This window comes from Olea europaea, chromosome 15 (assembly GCF_002742605.1).
Source record: "Olea europaea var. sylvestris chromosome 15, O_europaea_v1, whole genome shotgun sequence".
Classification (NCBI taxonomy): Eukaryota; Viridiplantae; Streptophyta; class Magnoliopsida; order Lamiales; family Oleaceae; genus Olea; species Olea europaea.
Window position 1 is genome coordinate 12,409,088 of NC_036251.1, and position 13,072 is coordinate 12,422,159.

Consider the following 13,072-nt stretch of genomic DNA (forward strand, 5'->3'; position numbering starts at 1 on the left):
AATTTTTGTTCATGGATTTAATGACGAAAAAATATAAAACAATATCAAAAAAGTACTAGAAATGACATAGTTCATAAGTTACAATTATTCCTTGTGAATTTTCATATTTTAACATTGTTGTACAATAACTTCATTATCAATCTTCAAAAAATTATCTCATTCAAAAAATTAAATTTCTATGGTAGGATGTATTATCTTACAAAAAAAACTTGAATGTCTCGTTTTTATATAAAAACTTTGCCAATTATGATGTATCCTATCAAAGATGGGAAGATAAAACTTCGATCAGTCATATTGCAAGTGCCTATTACACTTATCATTAGCGTACTAATTCAACAATAATGGCAAATGACCTTCCATTTATTCATGCATAGATGAGTGAATGAGACTGACGAAATAGTATATTTTTCAATGGTGAGAAAGAAAAAGAAGCTATTAATGAATACATAATGAGTTAATTGTTTCAATGGTCACTGAACTTGTGTCTTCGTCTTTGATTAGTCACTGAACTTGAAAATGTCAAAATTTGGTCACTGTACTTTCTCAAACGTTGGACGTCGCTCGCTGAGTCAAGTTTCGTTTCTAACCCTAACGGCAACGGTTAGATGACTAACGAATTGTCTAGATGGCGCCACGTTTACATATGCCACCTAAGAAACTCATTTTTAAAACACTCATTCACTCTTAACCAAAAACCCCAAATCAACCATTTTTGAACCCTTGCCCCAAATTTCCCGAATTTTTCCCCTCAAATCCTACCCAGTCCGTCGAAGAAGAAGACAAAGAAAAGAACACCGACGATGTCGCGCAGTGGAGTGTCAAACGCAGGTAAAATTTATTTACTTTTTTGATATCATTATTACTTCCTTTTGATTCTTCGGTACTCACTATATCTGTAATGGTTCTCTGCATCTTCATTGATGTGTTGGTGTTCATCCATTTATTATTTTACTATATATTTATCTATTTGTTTTAGTTTTATGTAAACAATAGGCTTTACTTATGTTCATCCACACGGTTTCAAGCTTTTCAATTCAGACTTGCATAAAAGTTTTGCCTTTTTCCCTCTAATCCGAATCTAAAAGACGTGACTTTTGTCAGGAATCTTACAAATGGAAAGGGAAATTTTATAGGTTGAAGGAATTAGATTTTGCATTTGACAAATTCACTAAGGGTACAAAATCAGTTTTTGCATTTGAGAAATTCACTTTGCATTTCCAGTCATCAAGATTATTATGGTTGTCTATAAATTTAAGTATATTGATCCCTCCCAACCAACTGAAGAGAAAAAACACAAAAATCAAGATTTACGATATACACAATGCATGTGAAATTTCATTTTTGCTTTTTTTTTTTTTTTTTTTTTGGGGTTTTTTAAACAATTTAGTTTTAAGCATGTTACTTTGGTCATTTTGGGATGAAATATTATGTTCTTATTTTGGACTGATTGTTCTATGCATTATGGTGACGGGGTGGGGGGATGATCCGAATTTTATCGTCCCTTATAATGAATATCATACGGATGAGGATGATGACATGTACATTCAAAATATGGATGAAGTTATTGACTTGGAATACCCATCCTCAAAGGAATTATTGTCTGGCTTTTCATCGAATGACTAACCAAGGCCAAGATTTCCAGAATTTTGTGCGGATAAGGATATGCAGGATCCAAAATTCGTGGTTGGCCAGAAGTTCAGTTTGGTAGATTCTTTTAGACAGGAAGTTAGAACATACGGGGCATTCCATAGGTACAATGTGAAATTTAAAACTAATGATAGATCAAGGGTGCAAGCCGTATGCAAGGAATGATGCAATTGGAATATCTGGGCATCTAAGACATGTAAAGACGAAGCATTTCAAATAAAATCAATGGCCCCAGCACACACATGCAGCCGTGACAAGATATATAGATGCCTCACGTATGATTTTTTAGCTAAGCGATATCTGGAGACTTTTAGAGAGAATCCTGAACGAAAGACATCAAGTTTCATTCGCCGTGTGAAGCAAGACCTAAAGTCTGACATTAGTCGGGATGTTGCATGGAGGGCGCGAAGGCATGTGAAGTTGCTTTTGGAAGGTAGTTGGGAAAAACAGTTTTAGATGCTTCGATCATATGCTGCAGAAGTTTTCTGATCGAACCCAGGATCTACTGTATTCATTGCATTGAGGGAGCAGGTTTTTAAAGGAATATACATTTGCTTTGAAGCATGCAAGCGGAGGTTTCTGAATGGTTGTAGGAAGATAATTGGATTGGATGGGTGTCATTTAAGGGGGGATTACGGAGGACAAAAGCTTATAGTGGTTGCATACAATGTAAATGATTGCATTTACCCGGTTGCTTACGCGGTAATTGAGGGGGAGAATACGGTAAGTTGGCGATGGTTTGTGCAACACTTGGCGAATGACCTTGGTATTGATGACAGTAACCGGTGGACTTTTATGACTGATCGTCGGAAGGGCCTTCAAAATGTGATTGATGATTTATTTCCCGCTGTTGAACATTGATTTTGTGTGAGGCACATGTATCAAAATTTTCAAAGCAGGTTTCAAAGACTGAATTCTGAGGGATTACTTGTGGAGAGCTACTAAGTCAACCATAGTTGCGCATTATTTGATGTGGATGCAACAAATCAAACAAGTGTATGAAAATGCACATGATGGTTTGATCAAAAGGGATCCACGGGAGTGGAGCAAGTCTCACTTTCAGGTTATAGTGAAGAGCGACATTGTTTTGAATAATGATTGTGAGATTTTCAGTAAGACATTGATAGATGACAGAGAGAAATCAATACTCACAATGCTAACTTCCATTCAACTTACCTTCTGAAGAGTCTACAAGGAAGAAGGGATAAGATGAGGGCCTACGAAGGGGCCATATGTCCTAAGATATAAATAAATAAATAAATTGGTGAGGAATATTGAGTTGGCGGATGGATGCGACATCAATTGGTCCGGAGGACCAAAGTATCAGGTGACGAGTGCAAGTGGACAATACGTGGTTGACTTGGAACAACGTACATGTGCCTGTAGATGGTGGGAACTAACAGGGATCCCATGATGTCATGCAGTTGCAGTTATTCTGGACACACGAAATCAGCCAGAGGATTATGTAGATAGGTGCTACTCAGTGGAAAAATACCTTGCTTGCAACGAAAACATACTCAGTCCTATGAACGGATCTTTTGTGTGACTAAGTGTGGAAGCTCTTCCAATCGAAGCTCCTAATTGGGTAGAAACACAAAAGGGAAAGAGACCAAAAAAAAAAAAAGCAGAAGAAAGGGAGCTGAAGAAGATTATATTGAACATTCATGAGGGAGATCTAAAATATCAAAAAAGGAAAATTGCATAATGACGTGTTCTGTCTACAGCAGGCAAGGGCATAATAAAAAATATCACGCAAGGGCCGATGCTCCAGATTCCGTAAGTTTTGTCAACCTGCCTATTTAATATAAATATACATTTTTTTCTCCATTTCTTCACCCCTTCTTATCAGTACTTTTGTCCATTTAGGAGTGGTTCAACACGACCCTAGAGCCAGTTTGTTCTGAAAGAGAGCGACCTGGGTGGCTGGAAGAAAACTAACTCCAGACAGAGGAAGTGTTGGACAGCCCACCCAATTGGACTGATTTCAACATTCTGGTGTTTTTTGGATGGTTGGCAGATGGTTTTTGGTGTACTTTTTTGGCTGAATGTAATTAGTAGATGATGTTTTTTGGATGTTCTGGTGTATGCTTTTGGCTAAGTTTAATTACATGTTTGAATGTGATTAGTAGATGATGGTTTTTGGATGTTTTGGTGTAAGCTTTTGGTTAAATGTAATTACATGGATGAATGTAATTAGTGGATGATAAACTTTGGATGCCAACTAAAAGGGATGCCTGCTGTTGCATATTTTAGTTATTAGCTTACAGGCAAACTTTTTCACCTTCCAAAATGTCATTAATTTTGGATGCATGGTATTGTTGCATAAATGTTGCTGGTTTAAAGCTTTGCATATTCTGCTGGTTTTGAAAATTTTCAACTTTTTAACTTTCCAAATGTCATTTCATGTATATACCTAATTTATAGAGGCTGCAGGGGGTTGTAAGGGGAAAAGGAGGAGACATTTTAGGTGAAAAATTACTTTAACCATAGCAGATCATATTTTTGCTATAAATTGTACGTTGATATTTTATGGTTGTTCATTGCAATATGAATTGAAATGAAAAAATGGACTGAAATTTCCATTAGAACTATGGACGTAAATACAAACCTACCAATATTATTTAAGAGTATTAATAACAACATAATCTGCATTGTCATAAAGCTGAGTGGTTAATACTCGACCAATTTCAAAGTTCAGTGAGTAGTTGAATACGTTTTTCAAAGTATAGTGAGTAATCAAAGATATTTTTCAAAGTTCAATGAGCAATAAAAAATATTTGTTAAAGTTCAGTGAGTAATTGAAGGCATTTTATTTATTTCAGTAAAAAAGATAACAACAATGTGGCGCCACCTAGACAATCCGTTAGCCATGTCATCATTGCCGTTAGGGGTTAGAAACGAAAGTTAACTCAGTGAGCAGCGTCCAACATTTGAGAAAGTTCAATGACCAAATATCGACATTTTCAAGTTCAATGAGTAATCAAAAACAAAGACACAAGTTCAGGGACCATTGGGACAATTAACTCATACGTAACAACAAAGTTTACATTCAGAGATACAAAAAAAGAATCAGATTATCCAAATAAAGCTCTCCAAAAGATCTAGTGCCAATTATTTTCTTAACTTATACTTTCCCCCAATCACATAATCCATAATTAAATTCCTAAAATCGATAAAACCAAAAAAAATAAAAATAAAAACAAAAACATTTCTTTATTCCACAATTAATCATTCAATACCAAAATCATCAAATCCAGACTTTAAAAATACCCTTCAGATCCATGAAATTATCTCAAAAATTAAATCTAAAAATCACAAAAGTTCATTTATTTTGAGTTACCTAAAAGATCAGAAAAATTGGCAAATATTGTCTATCCCACCATTACATTCCAAACATGGGCTCTTTAAAAAAAGGGTTGAAATGGGCATAGGCATGGGCCCAAAGTTCAATTACTCGTACTGATTATGTAGGCGATATCAAGTCAATGCCCTTTATTGAGGCACTGGGATAGTTCTCATTTCGAATCGGTAAGATAAATCTCGAATCAAAAATACATTTACTTAAATTAACTTTATCAGAAGCTAGTAGTTGTGTTTCTCATAGATTTAAACCACATGACATCCTTCTATCAATAGTTTTTACTTGAATCATTTATTCTTTATAAAAAGTCATTTTTTTTAATCTATGAATATTTTCCACAGAGACAATGAATGTTTTGAAAATTTACACAAATTTTTAACATTAATCAACTAACGTGTGATACATGTTCACCCCACTAGTAATATCAAAAGCATGTAAGTTTAAATTTGTGGGGCCCACCATATACCTAATTATGTATCTCTGTGTGTGTTTTTTTGGTGGCGTGAAATGTGGTTGCCGCACTATCAACAATATTAGACCGTTAATAGTTGGGCAATTGCAAATGTGAAGGTAATTAATACGCTATTAATTTAATGGCTTGTATTAGTTTTCATTCGATTTTTCAACACATCCTGAAAACCCGTGTATTTGTAAAGAATTTTGTTATTTGTACGTCGGGATTGTACGCCCCTCACATAAGGGGGCCCACGCCCAATAAAAAAGAAGCGTGGGCCCCTCTTGTGAAAGACGTGTACAATGTCAGTGCATGTATTGCAAATCCCATTTGTAAAATCTCCATGCAGTAGACTTGGAGTGGGCCCTAAAATGAGGCGGGCTTATCTTGAAATATCCCATGCTATTTTGGACTCTTTCGAATCACTTGGCCCACTTGATGGACCATCTAAGCTATACTATGATGTAACGGAACACCGACAAAGACAACTTTTTAGCTGCAAATGCTGCCTATGATAGTCAATGCTTTCCCATTCCCATTCTCATTTCATTTATTTAATAAGCCCATATTTCAACTTCATTATTTAAATTTTTATTTTTTCTTAAACTTATTTTTAATTATACATTCTCTCAATAAAATAATTTTATACGTAATTTCAAAATCTTTTTTTTTACTTTTTAACTATATATTCTCCAAAAAATCATTATTACAAAATTTATTCTCCCGAAAAAATGGGATCGAACAAACCCTATAACTTTTTAAAGTTTATTTATTTGTTATAAAATTTTATAGTATGGTAGACTGTCCTATTTATAATTGATTGAAGTTGGTTACTAAAATTAATTATGTTGACGTGAAATCTTAATGTCACTCTTCACATTTCTGATTTCTCTGAATAATTTTGCATTCTCTGTAAACATTATATTAGCAAAAACAAAGTTTGAATAGTGAATATTCGGAGAATATGTAGTTCAAAACTAAGAAATAGTTTTGAATTTACGTGTAGAATATTTTATTGTGTGAATGTGAGGTTGAAAATAAATATGTAGAAAAAAGAGTTTTGGAATAAATGATGTCAAACAGAGAAGCTAAATCACTTGACTAATTGATCTAAAAATTATGATAATCGAAAAGATTTAGTACCCATTTGGCAAAACTTTTGAATAGTCAAAACATACTTTTGAGTTGGGCTGTACAAAAAAATTGCGAAATCGCAAATTGAATCGAATTCATTGATTTGGGTCCACGTAGACTCACGGAGATTTTTCCCTTAAATCGAATCAAATCGTTTAAATTTAGATTTTCAAAAATTGAACAAAATCGAACGAAACCGTTTCCAAATGGTTGACATTTTGTTTATGAAACTTATTGTTGTGAATCCAAGAATTGATTACAACCTCGATTCCCCTTTGGCTGCTAAAGTAAGTAATTTTTTTCATCTACTTATACTGTTTGTAAAACAATGCTAATCAAGCAATCTTTGTAATATTTGCTATGTAATTTACCCAAGAAAAGAGAATAACTATTGCGTTATTTGTAATATAGTAACTTGTAAACAAATATAAATATATTCATGAGGCATGACCTACATATTGTTAAAATTAGTACCACGATTTTTTACAAATTAATAACATTTGTTTCTCTTCTAAAAATTGTCCTTTTTAGGTTTTGGTTTTTGTTAAGAGCATGGCAATATGTGGAGTGGAAAAAAATGCAATCTATAGTTATGAAGAATAATTTGGGTAGAGAAAACATGGAATCGATGGATAAATCACAGGTTTAAATCGAATCAAACTGTAAATAATGTTTGAATTGGAAAAAATTTCAAACTACATAAAATTATTTGAGTTTAAAATATAGCACAAATCACTCAAGTTGAACTGCGTTCATCCTTTTGAGATTAAGAAGAACTTTTTGAATATGTTTAAATAATTTTTTGAAAATGCTTTATCTAGTGATTCTATATGATATGAGAGGTGGACTACGATGGCTAATCAAGTGAAGGCGATAGCCTGATTGTTACTATGCTAATCCGACTAATGTTATTTTAGCTCATCTATCAACATGCTAGTTCGTCTACTGCAATGCTAGTCCATCTACTACTAGGCTAGTTCGTTTTATCGCTATGCAAGTTTGTCTATCACTATGCTAGTCCATCTACCACGAGTCTAGTTAATCTACCAATATGCTAGACCGTCTACTGTCATGTTGGCTTGACTTGCACTTCAACAGATCGACCATTATAATTCTCAATTGTCTGAACATTATTTTAATTGATTGAAAATCGTCTAACGATTATCAAGTGTCACTTTTGTCAGGTCAATTGGTAAAGATTGACCACTAAATACAGGGGTAAAAACCGTCTGACGGCGAACGATTTTCACTGGACACTTAGACAAAAACCACCTAGCAGTTACATGGTTCTAAATGCCTATAAATACTCCAAATGAGTGTCAGGTAATGAGATTTTTTTATTTTTTTTTTCACAAGACTTTCTGGTTTCTTCTTGTTTTCCCTCAAGGGATTATATTCAAAACCCTATTACTAATTCTCACATCGGAGGTACAACGGAGGAAAAAGCCACAATCTCTATTTGCAGGTGTTTCATTGTTCATTGGAGTAGCAACCTTGCTCCGCTAAGGAAGTCCAAATGATCATTTCTTTACTACTTCATCTAGAAGAATTTTTAGAAAACGCCATCATAAGACTGCTTTCTCATGAAACTTTCTATAAGATGTAGAGGCAAAAATAGAAGTCCTACCAAACACGTCTTTAATATTTTTATGCTAAACTAATCCCAGATAGACAGAATTTTTGACAATATTATCATATGAAAGCATACTTTCTTTATGCTAGACATCAAATATGACTCTCTCTATTATGACATAACGGAAGATAGACTAGACCTGATGCCCTTCGTATATGTAGAAATAATAATAGGATGACATAATCTTAGGTGGAATATGATCGATAAGAAAATTTTATAGGACATCAAGCTCCATGCATCAAATCATCTGTCTTTATTTTATTAAGCCTTGTTTCGCTCTCATTCTTTCTTAACTTTAATGGTTGGAATAATATTTATTTGAAAAACGTGTAATTGAAAAAGAATAAAAAAATTTTATTTGCATGTAATATTATTTTATAAAAGATTGTGTGGTTAAAAATAAAAGAAAGAAAAATAATGAGAATGAGGGCTAAATAGCAACTCCCTGGGAATGAGTAAATTTAAATAAAGAATAATGTTAGAAGCACAAATAAGTAAATTCAAGTTAAGAATATACAATAGTTTAATTTTGTTTTCTACTTGAACCTTGATACATGTACACTTTAATTTACATTTTGTCACGTGGTATTGCTCTATTGAATAGTTTAAATGTCAGACAGTTTTTGATCCAATCGACACTTGACAATAATACAAGTGTCAAAAATTAGTGTACAAATAGTAATTTTAATTTCATAAATACAATTTTTTTATCAATTTTTTAGCCACCAACTTTTATAAGAAGTTTTGTCACACAATCTCTCGCGACGAATATTACAAAGAATTGGACTAAATACATTATTTGGTAAAACATTAATTATTTTCTCGAAAAGGATACCTTAAGCATAAGGGAATCAATCACATCACACAAGGACCACGTGATTCGAGGAATCTTATCACCGATACTGGATCTTTGAATCTTCTTTAATAATCTTTTCCTTATATAATTTGGATTTAATAATACTTAATTTAAATTATTATAATTTCAAATAAAAGGAGACAATTCAAAGGATCAAACAAAATACACAATCTTACCGTACCAGTGACCCTAACTTGACTCCATTATTTTCCAAGCCAAAATCTTTGAATTTCGTAAATAATTGACAAACTTGGTATCATGGTATGTTATTTAATATAAATATATATTACTACTTGGTACATGAAGAGTTCACACTTAGCCAAATTTGAAGAATAAAGTACACAAATAATTCATTAATAAAATAGAGTTAAGCTTGAATCTTGTGGTGGTCAACGGTTGCGGTGGATATCAAGCGTGGGTTTAAAGGAGGAGGGTATTTTATTTATTTACCGATCTATATTTAGTTACACGACTTATATTCATTTAAAAATTTTATCGTTCAAAGTTTTTTCTTGTCGTATGCTTGTTATTTGTTAATGTTCTTGGAAGGCATTTTTTTTCACTATTTAATGCCTATTTTGAACGAAATTATAGAAAAAGGAGTATCATATTTTCGAAAATTGAAAGTTTAAGATCGAAATGTTAAAAAGAAAAAAAGACATAAGCTCTCAAAAAAAAAATGATAATAGTCACATTTCAAGGTTCAATTAGAACCTTGTAAATTATTGAGTTGATAGTTGATATACATGTGTTATTCCATATTCTTTTCTTTTCTTTTTTCTTTTTTGTATGTGTCTCATTGTTACATTTCCCAATTTTCTCTTATTACGAAGACAACAAATAATTTTGTCAAATTATCTTGATTGTTGATAAAAGAGAGAGGAGAAGATGCTAGAAACAAAGGAAAAAAAACAAAAAAAAAGTATCTATCTTCCTAATCCATCTCATGATTTGATTGGTCGAAAATCACATCATTATAATGACACCGAAAAATGGTTATCATCATAGCATTTCAATCACAATCGTCACTTCTTTTCCAATATTAGGCCCCGTTTGGTACACATTAATGTAAAAATGAGAATGAAAAATATAGTCGTTATGAGCCCCACACAAGAGATAGAAATTCAAATTTGGTGGCTTGATGTGATGAATAACGATCATATTTTTTATTTTAATGAAGAAAAAATGGGAAACAAACGGGGGCTTAATGAATATCTACTATAACTTTTCACTCTTAGGCGCTCGATCAACTTTAAGCCCTTGTTTGAGCCACGTTATATTCCTAACAATGCATTTTTAAATAGTGTATTGATGAAAAATGTGTGGTTAAAAATAAAGAAAAAAATTTGAATTTACGTGTATTATTATTTTATTGAAAAATGTGTAATTGAAATGACGTCAAATCACTATTTAAGAATATATTTTTTTGAAAAAATGTAGCTCAAATATGGCCAAAATTATTTTTATTACTTGTGGGTCTTGCAATCATGAAACTTATGGCTCCAATTTTATAGGATCCATGACAACTAGGGAGAATAATTTAAACAGGTCAAGTGACAGATTTTTAAACAGACATATACTTGATGAAGTCTCATTAAGGTCATGTTTGATCCACATTATTTAAAAAAATACATTCTTAAATAGTGATTTGACATCATTTCAACCACATATTTTTTAATAAAATAATATTACATACAAATTCAAAATTCTTCTTTATTTTTTAACCACATATTTTTCATCAATACACTATTCAAAAATACTTTTTCCCAAAATAAAGTGGATCAAACAAGGGCTAAAAGTTAAAAATAATAATAATACAAAACACTACCAATCAGGGGCTGAGATTTCAACCCTCGGAATGGGCTCCTGTCAGTGAGCCTGTTCGTTTGGCTTAATCCTAGTTTAGCCCTTGTTTGAGCTGCATTTTGGGGGAAAGAATGCATTTTAAAATAATGATTAATGGGGAATGTGTGGTTAAAAATCGAGTAAAATTTTTAGGTTTGAGTGTAATATTATTTTATTGAAAATTGTGTGATTGCAAATGAATTTTTAGAATAATGGAACTCAAACGAGAGCTTAAACTCATATAGTTTCGTTTTAGGTTTTCTACAACACCAACTTTGATTAATGACTAGAATGATGCTTCAGAGCCCAGGATTAAATCCTGGGCTCCGTTCTAGGGCCGAGGTGACGCATGCCTCGGCCCTTGATCTTTAATACATGGGGCCCGCGCCATTTTACACTAGGGGCTGAGATTTCGCCACCTCAGCCCCTGGATTTAATCCCGAGATCTGCAGCATTTTTGTAATGACTAATGTCGTTTAGCAAATTTTTTATCTTTTCATCTACTTTTACTTTTTGTAAAAGGGTTTCTTTAGTAACCTATTTTATATAACTTTCTCAAAGAGATATTCAAATTAGATAAAATGTTTTCAAAAGTTTGTTCCAAATATGTTTAGAAGCAACTTTTGACTTTTCAAAAATCTTGTCAAATAAGACCTAAGAGCATTTTTAGGAGACGTTTTAAATATGAAATGCTCTATTTTAAAGAATTAACCCTTAAAATCATGTTTTGAGATACTCTTCAAATTAACATTTTAATGTAGTCTCTAAATTTGGAAAGCAAGACTCACTCTCTATAATTAAATGTATTTAAAGTATTTCAATTTTCAAGTAGAAAAAAATATAATGATTTTGAGAAAAATTAATTAAAATACAAGATAGAAAAAAATAATAAAATTTTTTGAAAGTAGTAAAATTAAGTATTAAATATAAAGAGCTAGTTGGAGTACTTTAGAGTCTTTACTCTTTGAATTTATAGATACTCTCTAAACTATAGATTATGTTATTTAAAAACAGATAACTATAAAGTCTTTTGAAGATACGCTAATATATGTGTATAGAAAAGCATATACATATATACGTTTATATATATATATATATATAAAGCACATTTTTAGATGAAAAAAGAATGGTACAAAAATATATGATGCATAAATTACATTTATATTTGTGCAAATGAGATATTTAGTCGTAAATAGAACGCAAGTGTGAACAAATAATCATAACATTGACCTTGAGGGAAAATTGCACTCAGAGGTCCCTAATTTTTCATTTCTTGCAGATTTTACTCTAACCTTCATTTTGTGTCGACGAAAGTTTCTAACCTTTCATAAATATACACCTGAGATCCATCTGAATGGAAACTGTCCAAAACACAGTCAGTTGATCTGAAAAATTAAGGAATCAATATCCAATAAGACCGTCCAAAACACCGTCCAAAAACATTGTCAAAAAAAGTATCAACATCCAATAAAATAGCCGCGATAGCAAATAGTTCGAGAAAATTTTCTAATCAACTGACTGTGCTTTGGACTGTTTCCGTTCAGATTGATTTTAGGTGCATATTTATGAAAAATTAGGGACATTCACTGACACAAAATGAAGATTTGGTTTAAGTCTGTAAAAAATGAAAAGATTAGGGATCGCTGCTGCAATTTTCCCTTGATAAATATTAAAATATTAGTAGAATTTTGATGTCTACCTATTTTCTTTTAGAAAAGGCAAGCCCATGTGAGGAGACCTCAAAATTCCAAAACATTGACCTAAAGTTTGCACAATGACAAAAAAGATAAGTTTCCAAACCATTGACTTTGTCAAAGTAGTAAATTTTCATAAGCACAAATAAAAGAAGAGCTAAAATATAATCCCCTTCCTTATACGTACATGTCAAGTTCATTTTTATTGAGCACATGATCAGTTTCATATTTAATCATGGAAAGTAAAAATATTTATTTAATTCCTAACTTGCAAAAAAAAAAAAAAAAAAAATTAACAAAATTTTAATTTTTTGATTCTTTAATATGATTTAAACGAACCCCCACCCCACCTAGGTAGGTAAAAAATTTCACTCACTCACACTCAATCTCCCTACTAAGCCACTGTGTGACTTTTTGGCCACAAAATCAAGTTGCAATTCCCACAAAA

The 13,072-nt window shown here is 32.2% G+C and overlaps 1 long non-coding RNA gene across 1 annotated transcript; it reads left to right on the forward strand.

Annotated features, from left to right (window-relative positions):
- Window positions 1-677: 677 nt before the first annotated feature.
- Window positions 678-3,957, forward strand: LOC111410199. The gene is made up of 2 exons (XR_002705625.1): window positions 678-3,423; window positions 3,514-3,957. It is a non-coding gene; the product is annotated as an uncharacterized LOC111410199 (long non-coding RNA).
- The last annotated feature ends 9,115 nt before the right edge of the window (window positions 3,958-13,072 follow it).